We start from the raw sequence: 16,870 nt of genomic DNA on the forward strand, positions 1-16,870 counted from the left end.
TCACGACTGTACACATGCTACTGTGCAACAAGTTCATAAACACAGGCATTGTTCAATACATGAAACACACGTAGGGTGTGCATACGTACACACATTACATGTACATACATGTACATGCAAGTACTTATCGATCTATACAACGATGATGCATGTACATGTATGCAATGCACACAAAATTGGATAACTTGTCTATAGCGGCCACCTGTCTATAACGTTCACCTTTTCCGTCTCCCTTGGGAGGCCGCTATAGACAGGATTGACTGCATACATTTCATGAGATCGTATGAATCCTAAGAGTTGACAACTTCACCCTCGACTCCTCTTTCTTACGACAGTATCAGAAAAGTGACCACATGGCCTCAACGACGGTTTGTCTCTCCGAGTCCATTTTTTATACGTTGTTTCTGATAGTTTCGTATGTCCTTTACAAACAGGAGGTGCGTGGTTCACATTTGATTTACTCCGACTTACAGTTCCTTTACAGAAACCTTTAGAACAAAACAAAGCAATAATTTTCTTTGCTATCAGTATGTACTACTGTATTCTGACCGTGATAATCACATGCACATGTTAATCACATGTTAAAGTTGCCATTATGAATTTTGTGGATGTACAACAGAATTTTGACCCATATCCGCCGATGTACGGGATATCCTGTAGTCCGCGCAAACGCTGCGGAAGTCGATCTACGGGATACTAGTAATCCGAAGCAGAAATGGCTTGGACGATGACGTCATTTATAATAGCTTATTATAGCCCGTGAACTCTGACCTCATATCCCACAGTATTTTGCATCATTTCATATTCCTTCATTTGGATTTGTATTCACCTTGGATGTTTACAGCAGGCTGATTACAGAATAGATCTACATCTGCGTGAGATCGAACACTGCTGTACGCGTAAAAATAGGACTACTTTACTGTAGTCCCAGTAATAGCGTCTGTGAGTTTATGGACCACACGAGTCTGCAAAGCGCACATCTTTGACTTATTATTCGATAATTCTTCATATTTGCAAGCATTAGATAGGCCTACCCTATAAGTAAGATATTATCTGAAAGCTTACATTATGAAGATTTCAAAATTGATAGTTGTTGGTCTTTTTTCTGTATAAAGCTATGGATATTTTTCGTTTGTGGTTTCTTTTGAATAAGTGATGTAATCATTCATAAATATGTAAATCATACGAAAACACTGAAATCATATGAAGTCGCAAAATTCGTGATATGACGCTGATTTACATCTTATATGAAATGCCATTCCTTTCTCTTTCAATTGATATACAGTTTATTTCGTCATAAGTACCGATGACATCACCTTGAATTTGAGACGGCACAGTTTAGCCAACGTACGAGTCGTGTAAAAGCCTTCGGCAGCAACAGCTATAAAATGCATTGCGCAATCGGCGGATTGGTTATTAAGAGAGATGGTATTTGTTGGTGGTAAAAACAACAGATGATTAACTTACGAAAAAAGGCAAACTAAATTTATCGAGGTTAGGGATATAGTGGGTAAAGCACTTCAATTCAATTTAATTTATTTCACATCTCTTAAAAATGCAAAACATAGACATATAATGTATATATATATATATTATAAATATATAAGAAAATGACACGGACGTATACACAAAACAGTTTCAAAGCACAAAAATACAAAGGCTGTTGCCATATAGTACGAAAAAGTAAAAGAGTACAAAAATGCAGTGAAATTAGTGACATCAATGACATTACACTTGACAGTGTAATGTTACTAATTACAGTGAGACTACTCTGTGATAATAATCATTACCCCAGTGCACTTACCTTCTCTGTTCAGATTTGAAAAAGTCATATCCATCACATTTTGAACTCCGGATGCTGTTGCCAGAGCATCTGTGAATGAGGAAAATTTTAGAATAACTTAAGTCGAGTAGAAGTACCCTCGAACAAATATTTTGCTCTCATCTACAACAGAACACGCCAATATAGCGAATACGCATTAGGTGCTACATCAAAAGGAATTGTTTACCTTTGGGAGTAGTTGTCTAAAAAAATGTACAAGTTATCATATTTGATGCATATGTTTAGCTCACTTTTATCATAAAACATTCTACCATTAAAAAATGCAATAAAGCTTAAAATATAACGGATATAATTTTTGGATTTCTAAATCAAATAAACCATAACTGTAGACGGTTTAGTCTAGAAAAATTGTATTACAACTATTGTTCACATTTTGTATATCTAGCAATACATAACATTAATTAAACGAATTAAAACTTTCACAGCGATTGCTTCACTCCCTAATTCATACTCATTACAAATAATCACAATAATCACAAGTACTAAGGCTGAATCTTTGTTTCATCTGCAAATGGTACACAATGTCTTTGACATGAAAATGCAAATAAACATATCGTGATGTACCAATGTGCCTAAACATTTACGAACATAAATCACGTTTAGATATAATATATATATATATATATATATATATATATATGTATACATTCGCTTGTGTAGTATCATTATCATGATGATATTATGCTCTGTAAGTGTTTGGAACATTCATTAGCCAACGAAATGTCACTAAATCTCATTAAAAAATTTTAACGTCCATTAAAGGATAAGTTGAATTTCAGTTCTTGCTGGTTGTTGTTTGCCTTTATTTTCCTTGTCAAGTCAAAACGAAATAGAATTTGTTTTCAAGATTTGAATAAAAGATAACAAAATCACAAATGGGCAAAACAGAGTATAATGTCAGGTAAAGGTAAGAAATAATTTTCATGAAACATTTATGGCTGTGTAAATCATAAAAAGCTGTACATTATTTGATTGAACAAAAAAACAACAACAACAAAAGAACGTCAGCATAAGCATGACTTGATTGGTCTAACAGCCTGATAGATAGGAATTTATCTCATGTTTGCCCCTCACAATATATATATATATATATATATATATATATATATATATAATGTATACTTGCAATTGCTTTAGGGAACTATGGGATGCCTACAGAAAAATACAAATTCACAAACTTGAGAAGTCATCGAAAAAAAAAATGACAAAGTGTTTATACTAATCTCACTACCCCTATCCCGTCTTTATTCTTTTATTCCTAATTGCAGAGTATAACAAATGTCCATTTGTAGCATTCCTATTCATCGCATATCTCTACTTTTCGTGTGTTTCTAACATTGTAAACATGGTAAAGAGGAGAAAGAGAAAGAAGCCAGTACTGGATGCTGTTCGTTATTCCGAAGTTGCGTTATTCCGGAGATTCGTTAATCCGACAATTAAATTAACAAACCTTCGGAATAACGAATCTTCGGACTAAAGAGCCTTCGGAATAACAAACCTTCGGAATAACGAACTGTAACCCCAATACCAACACACCTGTAGTTTGGCACACGTAGGAGGAGATGACGTCACAATGGCGTGCCTCCCACTTTGACGTGCGGATGTTGAGTGCTATACAGTCCATTCCCTCCTCTATGCATAGAAAAAATCCACACCTTTTACGTCACTTCAGTAGAGATACTATTCTTGGGCAAAGAGAATTAAACACGCCTATGCCAGAAGTCTGTTCGATATAATTAGCATTTTGGCTTAATCTTTAATATCACATGATCAGAATCCATGTGGAACTGCATCTTCTCTTAATAACAAGTTATTTATATGTGGTAGTTATCATTGTTACTGATTCCGTGAAAGCTTTTGAGAAATACATGTTAGATAGACTACCAATCACTGAAGAGGTTACAGTCAAGAAAATTCCGACTTAAAAATCTTATGTGGCTTTAATCGCGATCGACAAATATCGAGGATCACCCATAACAGGTTGCATGGTTGCATCTTTAGCGTACAATGGCGTAAGAACTGTAACTCTATGAAGGAGAACCGCAGTACTCCTGTGCCAAAATATTTGGAATATATCAATTAATGAAATAAGAGATGACTGGGAGGGCAATATCTGTAAAAGTTTGCTTACTCACCGTGGATTTCATCGTCGAGTAGAGTGAAATTATACAATTCTCCATTGATCCATGTCCAACCAGTGGTGGGGTCCCACGACAAACCAATGTGTGGGTCTGGAAACTCTTTGAGAGGGCTAAGAAATTCTGCATAGGTAAGAACAGAAAATTGACGCATGATAAGGCAACGCGAACATTCCGCTTACACGTAGAATTACATACAATGATTATACTATGAATAGCGAAATGAAGCAAAGTCGATAAACATGGCGATAGCCTTTTAGAAGAGGTCCGGTGGATATAACTCTATACGAACAGTGAGGAAAGGGGTGACAGCGCGCCCGAGACATTCGCGAGTGGTTGGCGCCACTCGGTTGCGCGTTCCCCATTGTCTCGCCTTTCTACTCATTTATAGTTTCAAATCACGTATGTAATATAAACTTACAAAATTATATCATGGTAATTACTAGAGTTTGTTCCTGTACTCGTCAACAAAGTTGCAAAAGCAAATAATCTCAATAGACAAAAATTATGATTAATTTTTCCCCAATCTTGAGGATCGCTCTTTCTTAAATTTTCACTGAAAAATGTACCCAGTGATTAAGTTTTGTTGTCTTTCTTTCAATCCTGTTGCCTTTTTTTTTCACACGTCTTCCCTCAATCACATTGGGTACATGCAGTTTAGACAGGATCTATTGGTCTAAAGGTCATTTATAGAAGTAAAGTTTTCAATCTTTTTCAATCCGATTATCCAGATTATGAAAGTGAGGTTATGTCTTTATCAAAGTTGTCTTCAAAGCCATCTCGAGATTCTATTAGTACCACAGTGACCATATAGAAGTGAAGCTGAGGGGGAGATACTTTTGACGTGATATTGCAAGGCTTACATCCACCAAGTTATCCTAAAACTTACCGACAATGGCGTCATTCAGTTCGTTGCTTGTAATGGAGGCTAACGCGCCGTGCAAAGTTTGCGCGCAGAATGTGTGAGCATGGCTGAAATTCCAGCCGGGTGAAATGACGGTGACAAAGACATCGGAGTTCTGCTTCTCCAAACTCCAAGGAAAATACAAGATTTGTTCTTGGCCGGAGCTTTCTGTGGGTAAATTATATCTTTTGAGTGAGATTAACTTCAGGTTTTAACTTTTTTTAATAACCAAAATATGAAATAGCATGATTATAAATTCTGAAGGAATTCAAAGTTTATTTGATGAAGATTGGTTTTGAAATGGCTGAGATATCCAAAACAAAGCTATCCTAATAAAAGGTTGGACCCACCTTTTATTGGGATTGTTTTGTCTTACTTTGTTTTTGGATGTCTCATCCATTCCAAAGCCGATTTTCATCAAATAAACTTTGAATTCCTCTTAGAATGGTATGTTCTGTACTATTCAATAAGGGGTTCTTGGAATCTCTCAAAAAGTTTAAAGCCCAATCCTTGTCTGCACCAATACTGTACTCATCCCTTATACACTGCAAAAAGTCCGGTGTTAAATAGTGAACACCGAGCTGGTGTTAAATTTTCGGTGCTCATTTATGGTGTTAAATTAACACCTACGGGTGTCATTTCCAAATTTTAAACTGTTTTTTGAAGAGTTTCTTAGTAACTGCACTTCTTGTTGATTTTTAATTTAAACAAGACGATCAAGAATTTTACATTGAAATACTAGATTTTTGAAAAAATGTGAAAATAAATTTACACCAAAGTAACACCAGCTGGTGTGGTCCCTTATTGAAGCTGGACGGGTGTTAAACCATTGATATTAACACCAGCAAATATCAAATCAACACCATGTGGTGTCATTTTTGAATTAACACCAGTACAGTGTCAAAGTAAACCAGGTACAGTGTCAAATCAACACCACGAAGTGTCAGGTGAACACTTTTCAACACCATCACAGTGCATTTTTAACACCTGTGGGTGTGGTCCTTTATTGAAGTTTGATCGGTGTTAGATTTAACACCGATGTTTTTACAGTGTAGGTAAATTTCCTAAACTGAGATACATAAGAAGAAAGAAATTTGTCCCGACCTTAACGTGCACGGTGTCTCGTATCTAAGTGTAGATATTCGAAAGAAGGTAATCTTACGTGAGACGGACATTAATTGCTTCTAAATATCTTTTTTTTTACGTGGATATGATTATTTATAATCTTAAGGACACCAAGAGCAAACAAATGTATATGCCTTCATGCCCGTTAGACCCTATGATAATGCCTTATAAAGCCATATCACGCACCTTACAGTGACAAAAGCACATTATAGTCCGACTATCACAATCATAATTATTACAGACCCTGAATAAGCAATTATACATTGCAATACACTATCACATAACTCTGAACCGACAGTAATTTTCCTTGGACTTAAAAAATGTCCACCTTACTTGGCAGGTCTTTAGCTGTGAGAAGTAGGACGACGGTCAACAGCCAGCGCATGGCGGTCAAATCTTCGATCGACTAAAGACTCTCAAAGACAGAAGTGTTGGAAGGATCTGTATAAGTTAGTCACGACTCGACAGCTCTACAGCTCGTTAATCACCAAAACGACGGATTTCAGAGCATGGTTATGAAACAGTCGTACCCTCTCTTCTTCGTGGTATCCTATTTTATAAAGGTATCATTCCGTTGGCTGTAACACTATACCAGCAGGTTTGGATAATATTTCTTTCTAAGCAGGGTCGGGTGAACTGGTGAAGGTGGGTTGGCGGTGAGAAATCCTAAAGCACGGAAAACAGATAGCGAGCAATACCCGGTCCATCATAGGTACGTGTTTACTGCACACATGCACAACCACTCAGTATGCGTATTAACGAGACATCAAACAGAATCGATTCGGACAGTGCATGCCCACACACAGCAAATTTTAAAATAATAATGATATTAATAATGATAATAACAATGATAATATTAATAATAATGATAATAATAATAATAATAATAATAATAATAATAATAATGATAATAATGATAATAATAATTATAGTTTCTTATTTATCCAAGGTAGGCTCTGTTTCCACTGCTCTACCAGAGGGCCCTGCCATTATTATTACCCGAGAGTTGTCAGGTACCCATTTATACACCTTGGTCTAGAGGGACATGGTGGGTTAAAGCTTCTCGCCCAAGGACGTAAACATTGGGCAGGAATCGAACTCGGGTCCTCCGACTGGGAGTCGGGAGTCTTATCCACTATCTCACAGCGTCCAACAATTATTTTCATTGTATTATTATTATTATTATCATTATTATTATTATCATTATTATTATAAATTTGCTGTGTATGATGGTCTTTAAGTGTAGTGATGCTGAGGAAAGCATGTTTCCATTTGCTGTAAGTTTTATACTCAGTGTCAACTCTGTAATTGTACAGTAGGGTCCTACATTAAAATTATTTTGATTTTAATTTGACAAGTGCATAAACTTGGTATTAACGTCATTACCCTTATGACAACACATATTATAAAGCAACACTAGGAGCTGGGGTATTAATCACCTTCAGTGATAATTCTAGTTTGTGTTTGCAACCAAGGAGGTGTTATCATGGTGACTGCAATTGTTCCAATTTTTAATCACTTCCACAATAGTGAAATACCGGTAATTGTAATAAATAGATAATAAGTAATATATAAAATTATGAGTGGGACTTATGTTAAAAGAAATTTGGTGTATGTGTTTAAGGCAAAAGTCAAGTTGAATGTTTATGATTTTATTATTTTTCCCATGTCTGTATAATGCCGGAAGTTAATTTCTTTTTTTGGGAGAATATTTCGGGCCAGAAGTCAAAGGTCAAAGGTTAAACGTCAAGTATATTTCGAAAATTGTTCAAGGTACATTCATGGAACTTAGTGAATATGTATCTGATTGGCAATGATTGTTTTGGAATTTAAGGGTTAAAGATCAAGGACAAATGTTTAATATTTATTGTTTCTCCCATTTCTTTGTGCAATACTGGTATTTTCAGAAGTTTGGTGGGTATTCGTATTACCGTAGAAAGAGAATGTTTCGGGCTATAAAGTTAAAGGTATAAGGTGAAAGTTCAAGTGAAAATGTATTTCTTTATATATTTATGAAATGGTTCAAGGTATATTATGGAACTTAGTGACTATTCATGTACTGATTGGCAGTGATTTGAAAACTTTATGGCCAGAGGTCCACGTCAATTCAAACTTTCATTATTTTTTATGTATGCAGTGCGTGAGGATTTTTGTTGTTGTTGAATTATTCTTGCTTTGTATGAGCCTGTGTGTTATTTTGATTTTGTAATTTTACATTTGTATATTTATGTAATTCTGTGTATGTATATTTCTCATTTTTGTAAAATCATTTGTAATTCAGCTTCTGGCTGCGATCAATGATTTGTTGAATAAAGATACCATTAATAAAAAATTATCATTATTTCATTATTGTATATTAGATATATAAATATATATATATATATATATATATATATATATATATATATATACATATATATAGGTCTTATTAACCCAGGCTAGCCTCTTCAGTGTTTCCACTGCTCTATCAGAGGGCCCTGCTAGTAGCGTCATCAGGTACCCATTTATACACCTGGGTCGAGAGGGACATCGTGCATAAAACATCTTGTCCAAGGACGTAAGCACTGGGCGGGATTCGAACTCGGGTCCTCCGATCGAGAGTCTTATCCACTATGCCACAGCTCCCCCACTATATACATTATATATAATATACATATGAAAAGCCTATATTCATGGACTCTAAACACTGCTAAATTTGAGGACAGTGCGCCACATGGAGGATGGGACTCAGCACTTTGTCCAACTACAACCTCACTTTGGCGTATAATAGTAATGAGTCAGGTGATGGTAACTACGGTTATGATAATTAGTATCACTATACAGTTGTAGCGGAATTGATAAACCCACTCAATATCAAATTCAACCGGAAAATGTACCTTAAGCAAGATGAATTCAGTAAATGACGCGAAATCAGAAGAGCAAGTACATGTAAGTCTGTGTATAATACCCATTGTATTACATATTGGCGCACATGTAGTTTTATAATTATGCCAACAAGTCTGTTTTTTTGTTTTTCTGTGTTGAAAATGAAATACGGAAATAAAACTAAAGTGAGCTGAACAGAAAGGTGCTTAAAACTAATCCATGCGACATTATCAAGGGATAGGGAACCGAAGGAAAACTCGATTTATAATTCGATTTCTGCAATAAAATCTTTAAAATCTTCATTTTCAAGTTCATCAAACCATAATATACAGGTAAAACTCATTAGGCCTGCAATGATCCCTGTGGTTTTCTATTTTTGATAAAATGTTTTCATGGTCTCAAACACTCTCGATGTATATATTATATCATATATATATATATATATATATATATATATACATATATATACATGTGTAAAATGTACACTGCAAAAAGTCCGGTGTTAAATAGTGAACACCGAGCTGGTGTTAAATCTTCGGTGCTCATTTATGGTGTTAAATTAACACCACCGGGCATCATTTCCAAATTTTAAACTGTTTTTTGAAGAGTTTCTTGGTAACTGCACTTCTTGTTGATTTTTAATTTAAACAAGACGATCAAGAATTTTACATTAAAATACTAGATTTTTGAAAAAATGTGAAAATAAATTTGCACCAAAGTAAGACCAGCTGGTGTGGTCTCTTATTGAAGCTGGACGGGTGTTAAACCATTGATATTAACACCAACAAATATCAAATCAACACCATGTGGTGTCATTTTTGAATTAACACCAGTACAGTGTCAAAATAACACCAGGTACAGTGTCAAATTAACACCACGAAGTGTCAGGTGAACACTTTTCAACACCATTACAGTGCATTTTTAACACCTGTGGGTGTGGTCCTTTATTGAAGTTTGATCGGTGTTAGATTTAACACCCGTGGTGTTAAATCTAACACCGATGTTTTTACAGTGTATGTTGTATGCATATACTGTAGTCATATGCATATAATATATGTAGATATATATATATATATATATATATATATTATATATATATATATATATATATATTATATATACAAATTTTGTATGTATATGTGACCGTGCACCTCAAAACGAACATAAAGTCGCACACACTGATTTTGCGTGAGGACTGAAAATAAGTGAAATGAGTCAACTTACCCGAACATGACTTTTTCATATTTTCTGAAAGAGCGGGTCTTCTTTTACATTATGCTAAAATTTGGTATCATAAAACGGGCAGGAAAGTGTGTTTTTTAGCAGTTTATCTCGAACATTTTTGGTAGAATAGTGTGATTAGGTGTGTCTTTAGAATCCCTTTTCATTTCTGAAAAACCTTTACCACACTCTTCACTTTCAACTCTAATAACTTTTGAAAGGAAAAAGCTACTGCTTGGAAAGTTGGCATTAATTATTGTTATGGATACATGTGCATTGTACTATCATTTCTGGGCACTTGATTGTTCCGCGGAGGAATATGTAAATAAAAGAGTTCGACAAGATGACCGAGATCGACCAAACACCTTGTTTGAGAGTCTGGGTATTTTGGTGGTTATGATGGTTCGTTAGGCCAAATTAACCTCCCGTAACAAATTGGGGGCACGTCACGAGAGTTCGGCAGGGTTTCTGCGGACTTAGGTGATTTGGTCGGGTTTGATATTATCCCAGGCATGCCAGGAGTGTTTTTTCGTTCTCGCTTGGCCGATGAATTTCGGTGAGTAGCGTGTGTAGCACTCTATGCTATGTCGTGGACATGGGCGATCGCGATACAGTTTACGTCGCGCAACTACGTATGTCGTTTGCATCGTGATTGTTACAGTGTACTGTATGTGAAGGTGTTACGATTTGAGAAAGCATGGTGCGTTTACGGCGTAGTGTGTGTACGTGTGTACGTGTGTGTATGCACGGAGATGGACGCGGAGTGATATGGTATACATTTTGATGTAAATCGGTCGTCTTTCTGTGTCTGCGTGAGGGAAACTCACGTTCGTATTTCTTTCGGGATCGAAAGGGTTAATTTGGCACGTGCGTAGTGTTGAGGATGGTTTAATCTGGGTATACGCTGCTGTAGTGTCTGCGTGGAAACGTTGGTCAAACGTTGGTCGTTGGTCCCGTACGTGGTGGTTCGTGTGTGGTTCTGCATACGGGTTATTTTACGGCGGTTCGTATGTGGTTAAGCATACGGGTTATTCCACGACGGTTTGTACAGCTGTATGTGGTTAGCATACAGGTGATTTCACGGTGGTTCGTGTGTGGTTTAGCACACGGGTTATTCCACGGTGGTTTGTATGTGGTTTAGCATACAGGTGATTTCATGGTTGTTCGTGTGTGGTATAGCACACGGGTTATTCCACGGTGGTTTGTGTGTGGTTTAGCACACAGGTAATGCCATCGTTGTTCGTGTGTGGTTGAGCACACGGGTTATTCTAAGTCGGTTCGTATGTGGTGTAGCATACGGGTTATTCCCAGTCGGGTCGTGTGTGGTATAGCATACGGGTTATTGTTTATAGTGCGACTGGTTTTCTTCAGTTGAAAAGGGTTTTTTTCAGCTGGCTGGCTGGTGAGAAGTCAGGTTTTCTTGTTGCACTATTAATTGTACATTACTGGTGCATAATGGAGAAAGATCAAGATTTTTCCATTGAGAAGTTTGTGGATTCACCCACAGTTGAGGAATTGCTAACCTTGAAAAAGGTTGATTTGTTGCGTGTTGCAGAAAACTACAAGGTTCCTGCTGTGAAGAGCACAATGAAAAAGTCAGAGATTACACAGCACACGATCAAATTTCTTGTAGATGAAGAAGTATTTCCCCTCCAGGCATTGCGTAGCATATCAGGTAGTCCCCCTGGTGATGTGCAAGGGAGTGTAGAAGTACGTCTGAAAGAGCTTGAACTTGAAAAAGCGAGAATTGAGTTAGAGAGAGAGAGGGTTTCTCTTGAAAGGGCTCGTCAAGTCGGTGAGAGAGAGTATGGTGTAAGCGTCAGTGGTGGGCATTTTGATATCGCCAAAAATGTCAGAATGGTCCCTGAGTTCGATGAAGGCGATGTGGATAGGTATTTCCTGCATTTCGAACAGGTGGCGGATAGCATGGAGTGGCCGAAAGAAAAATGGCCTCATCTTTTGCAGACTAAGTTAAAGGGAAAGGCATGTGATGCTTATGCTTCACTGTCGCGCGAAGAAGCTCAGGATTATGCAACAGTAAAAAAGGCAATTCTGAACGCGTACGCCTTGGTTCCTGAAGCGTACAGACAAAAATTCAGGAATAGTAGAAAACTGGAGTCACAGTCATTCAGAGAATTTGCAAAAGTGAAGGAAATTGCCTTCACTCGTTGGCTGCAATCAGTCGGCGTGGATACTGTTGAAGATTTGCGGGAACTTGTGCTACTAGAGGAGTTTAAGAATTCGCTACCTCAAGAGGTGCGTTCGCATATTGAGGAACGGAAAGTGAAAACTTTGTTGGTAGCTAGTACAGTGGCTGATGAGTATACTTTGTCCCGTAGTCATGGAAACAGGTATGTAGGAAGCAAATATGCAGCTCCTAATCGTCTAAGTGTTGGCAAGACAAATTCTAGCAGTAAGACAGAGGTGAAAGCTGGTCTAGTGGTAGAAAATGAGACTGACAAGAAAGGTAGGAACACTGAGAAGCCTATTGTGTGTTTCCATTGTAGGCAACCAGGGCATGTGAAGTCTAATTGTCCCATTCTGAACAAGAAAAAACAGGAAAAAGACAAAGAAAAGAAGTCTCATCCCAATGGATTGGTGAGTCGTTCAGTGGAATCGGCAGGTGATTGGTGTGAACAAGTTCAGAGTGTGATTAAGTCAGCTGATCAAGACAAGATTAAGTCTCAGTATGAACCATTCACTTCTGTAGGCTATGTGTCATTGGTAGGGTGTGATGAAGCCAGAAAGGTTACCATCCTGCGAGATACTGGTGCATCCCAGTCATTGATTCTCGACAGTGTCCTTCCTTTTGGGCAAACTTCGTCCACAGGCACAAGTGTACTGTTACAAGGAGTAGAAGGAGGTTACGTTGAAGCCCCTCTTCACACAGTCGATTTGCAGTCAGGCCTAGTTTCAGGAAGGGTGAGCCTTGGTGTTAGGAAGTCACTTCCTATGGATGGTGTAGCATTGATATTAGGCAATGATCTTGCAGGAGACAAAGTGACTATTCCAGTGGTCAGTGCAGTCCCTTTGGATAAAGAAGGAAATGAGACAGCTGCATTGGTTCAGGAATTCCCTGAAGTTTTCCCAGCTTGTGTAGTCACACGTTCCATGTTTAGAAAATCAGAGGAGTCTGAATTGAAGGCTAGACCAGAGGATATCAGTCTAGAAGGGAGTTTTTTCTGTCGGTTAGATGATGTAGAAGCAAGTAGAACCGCAGCATCAAAATCACAACAGATAGTGGATGAGTCTCAGCCTGTAGATGAAACTGAGATTGGGTTGAACAAGAGCTCTTTGATTGACGCACAGAAGAATGATCCACAGTTGGTAGCGTTGTGTGATAGTGCTCTTGCTGAAGAAGAAGCACTGAGTGAGAGGACTTGCTACTAAAAGAAAGGAGATGTGTTGATGAGGAAGTGGATGCCAGTTGACTCTTCCAGTGATGAAGAATGGCGAGAAGTTCACCAAATTGTCATCCCAACAGTATTTCGTAAACACATTTTGAGTGTGTCGCATGAGTCAGCTCTTGGTGGTCATCTTGGAGTCAATAAGACGGTTGACAAGATTTTGAAATATTTCTTTTGGCCTGGCTTGAGACGGGATGTTTCAGATTTCTGTAGGACTTGTCATGTTTGTCAAGTGGTGGGAAAACCTAATCAGAAGATTCCTCCTGCTCCCCTGAAGCCCATACCAGCATTTGATGAGCCGTTTAGCACAGTTATCATAGACTGTGTTGGTCCTTTGCCAAAGACAAAGGCTGGACATGAGTACTTGCTCACTATGATGTGCGCTTCTACGAGATTTCCAGAAGCTGTGCCACTTCGGCGTATCACTGCACAGAACGTTAGCAAGGCGTTAGTGAAGTTCTTTACAACGGTTGGCTTGCCAAAGGTGGTGCAATCAGACCAGGGTTCCAACTTCACTTCAAAGATATTTCAGCAAGTGATGCGTGAGTTGGGTATCAAATGTGTAACCTCGAGTGCCTATCATCCACAGAGTCAAGGCGCTCTGGAGCGTTTTCATCAGACGCTGAAGAACATGATGAGAACATACTGCTTTGAGGTCGAGAAGGACTGGGATGAAGGCTTGCCGTTGTTGCTTTTCTCGGTGCGAGAGTCTGTGCAAGAGTCCTTAGGATTTAGTCCCTTTGAGTTAGTGTTTGGACACGAGGTTCGTGGTCCATTGAAGGTCCTGAGAGAGAAGCTGTTGGGTGAGGATGAGTCACCCGGTTTGTTGAATTATGTGACCACGTTCCGTGGTAGGCTGACTCGTGCACGTGAATTTGCTGCTGGACATTTGAGAAACAGTCAAAAGAACATGAAACAGTTGTTTGATAAGAGGTCCAGGGAAAGGATGTTCAGTCCCGGTGAAAAGGTATTGATACTGCTGCCCATTCCTGGTAATCCTCTGTGTGCTCGCTTCTCTGGTCCCTATGTCGTGGAGGAGAGATTGAGTGATGTGAATTACATCATTCAGACGCCAGACAGGAAGAAAAAGAAACGGTTGTGTCACATCAACATGTTGAAGAAGTATGTTGAGAGAAGTGCAGGTGAAAGTGCGAAGCCAGTCATGTATGTGGTAGGAGCAGTCCAAGATGTCCCCGTTCCCAAGACGAGGAAGGAGCTGATGAGATTCATCGGCATGGCCGGATACTACCGTCGCTTCTGCCATAACTTCTCGGATGTTGTGGCACCCTTGACTGATCTCCTGCGGAAGAACGTGAAGTTCCAGTGGTCAGCCGCATGCCAGTCTGCGTTTGACCAAGTGAAGGCAATCCTGTCGAGTGGTCCTGTGTTGGCAGCGCCGGACTTCACAAAAGGCTTCAGCCTAGCTGTCGATGCCAGCGATGTCGGAGCAGGCGCCGTGCTGATGCAAGCTGATGACGATGGAGTGGACCGACCGGTCTGCTACTTCTCGAAGAAGTTTAACGCGCACCAGCGGAGGTATTCTACCGTTGAGAAGGAGACCCTAGCGTTAATTCTTTCGCTCAGCCATTTTGATGTCTACGTGGGCAGCACAACTCAACCCGTTGTTGTGTGGACTGATCACAACCCACTGACATTCGTCAACAGAATGAGAAACAAAAACCAGAGACTGATGCGATGGAGTTTAATCCTACAGGAGTATAACCTTGACATTAGGCACATTCGCGGAAAGGAAAACATTGTCGCGGACACACTTTCCCGTGCTTAATTGAGACATCTCGATATTTTGTATTGTTGCCAGATGCAACAATTGTGCAAATGTATTTATGTTTGTGACACTTTAAACAGGTGTAATTCTGTTTTGCAAGTACACAGGAAAGTGTGTGTACATCATGTTTATGTATGTATTTGGCATACACTATAATTGTGATGCCAACAGCATGAATGGCACTTTGAATGTGTAAATAACAACAAGAAAGTATCTTCAGACATGTTTGTGTTAATAAGGAAACACAGCAAGCTATAATTGTGCTTTGAGTCACTCTCCAAAAGAAGACATTATGAAGGCTGTTTTAAGTTACACTAGCCATCAACAGTTGTCAAGAATGTGAGTTGTTGGTAAAATGACTTCAAACAGGTAGTGTTGCTGTTTGTATAGAGAATTTTATGTATCGAGTAATGTAGGTACCGTTCAGGTATTTGAAGTTTTATACTTGTACATGTACAGGTATTGGTTAAATTTGTTGTGGCATACACCCTAAGTTTATTGGATGTTGCCTTTTGGATTTAATTAGCATGTATACTGTATTAGGTACAGAAATTATATAGTTATACATGTACATAGCTTTTGCTCATTGTTATAGTTCAATCATTGCCTTGGCGAAGGTGTCCAGTATTTCACAGTTGATCCAATATACCAACAGGCATGTACAATTGTATTTAAGCGAACTGTGTTATACAGGGATGTATACAGGTATACACACAGGTTATCATCGGGGATATCTCATTCAGGTTCATTTGATGCTTTGTTAGGTAGGTCATACTCTTGGTGTTTTGTATGTTGACAGGCAAGTTTTCAGAAACATAATTAGGGTATATGACATTTGTTGATATCTTGACATTTCAATAGATGCTAATACAACGTCTACAGGTATATGCAAGTCACATATCATGGAATATGATGTTTTGGTTTTAGGTTGTAATATGATTACAACAGTTGGATTATATGCAGTTGCTTGTGGAAGAGATGACGTGTTTTATAATCGTTGTACACAGGTTAATCATTTGATAATGACAGTGTAAAAAATTGATTTATGTTGCATGTGTGTTCTAACGAGGAAACCACATGATTTTGGTACAAATGTATTGTTTGTGCTGTATGCATAACATGATTGCATAAAGGTTAAGGTGTTGAGAAAGTTAACATTGCAGTATTCAGTGTTGCACAACTACATGCAATTCCAGTATGCTGTAACTCACAAGCAGCAGTAACTCACGAGAGTGTAAGATTGGAACATGTTGAATGGTACTAAAGTCGTACATGTTTTATCACAGGTTGTGATGATGATATAGCCATAGCATACTTTGTTTATGTGTTCTTATAATGATGTAACCATGGTAAACTCATGGAGTTATAAGAGTGAATTGGAAGAGGAATGTACAATGCTGTTCCAAAATATTGTGCCAACGTACATAGAGTCCATTTGTGTTAAAACGTTAAATGCACTCTTTTAGGGGGGAAGTGTTATGGATACATGTGCATTGTACTATCATTTCTGGGCACTTGATTGTTCCGCGGAGGAATATGTAAATAAAAGAGTTCGACAAGATGACCGAGATCGACCAAACA

The sequence above is a fragment of the Diadema antillarum genome, unplaced genomic scaffold (assembly GCF_040938485.1).
Source record: "Diadema antillarum isolate AM-2024a unplaced genomic scaffold, OU_Dant_1.0 scf00000153, whole genome shotgun sequence".
Classification (NCBI taxonomy): domain Eukaryota; kingdom Metazoa; phylum Echinodermata; class Echinoidea; order Diadematoida; family Diadematidae; genus Diadema; species Diadema antillarum.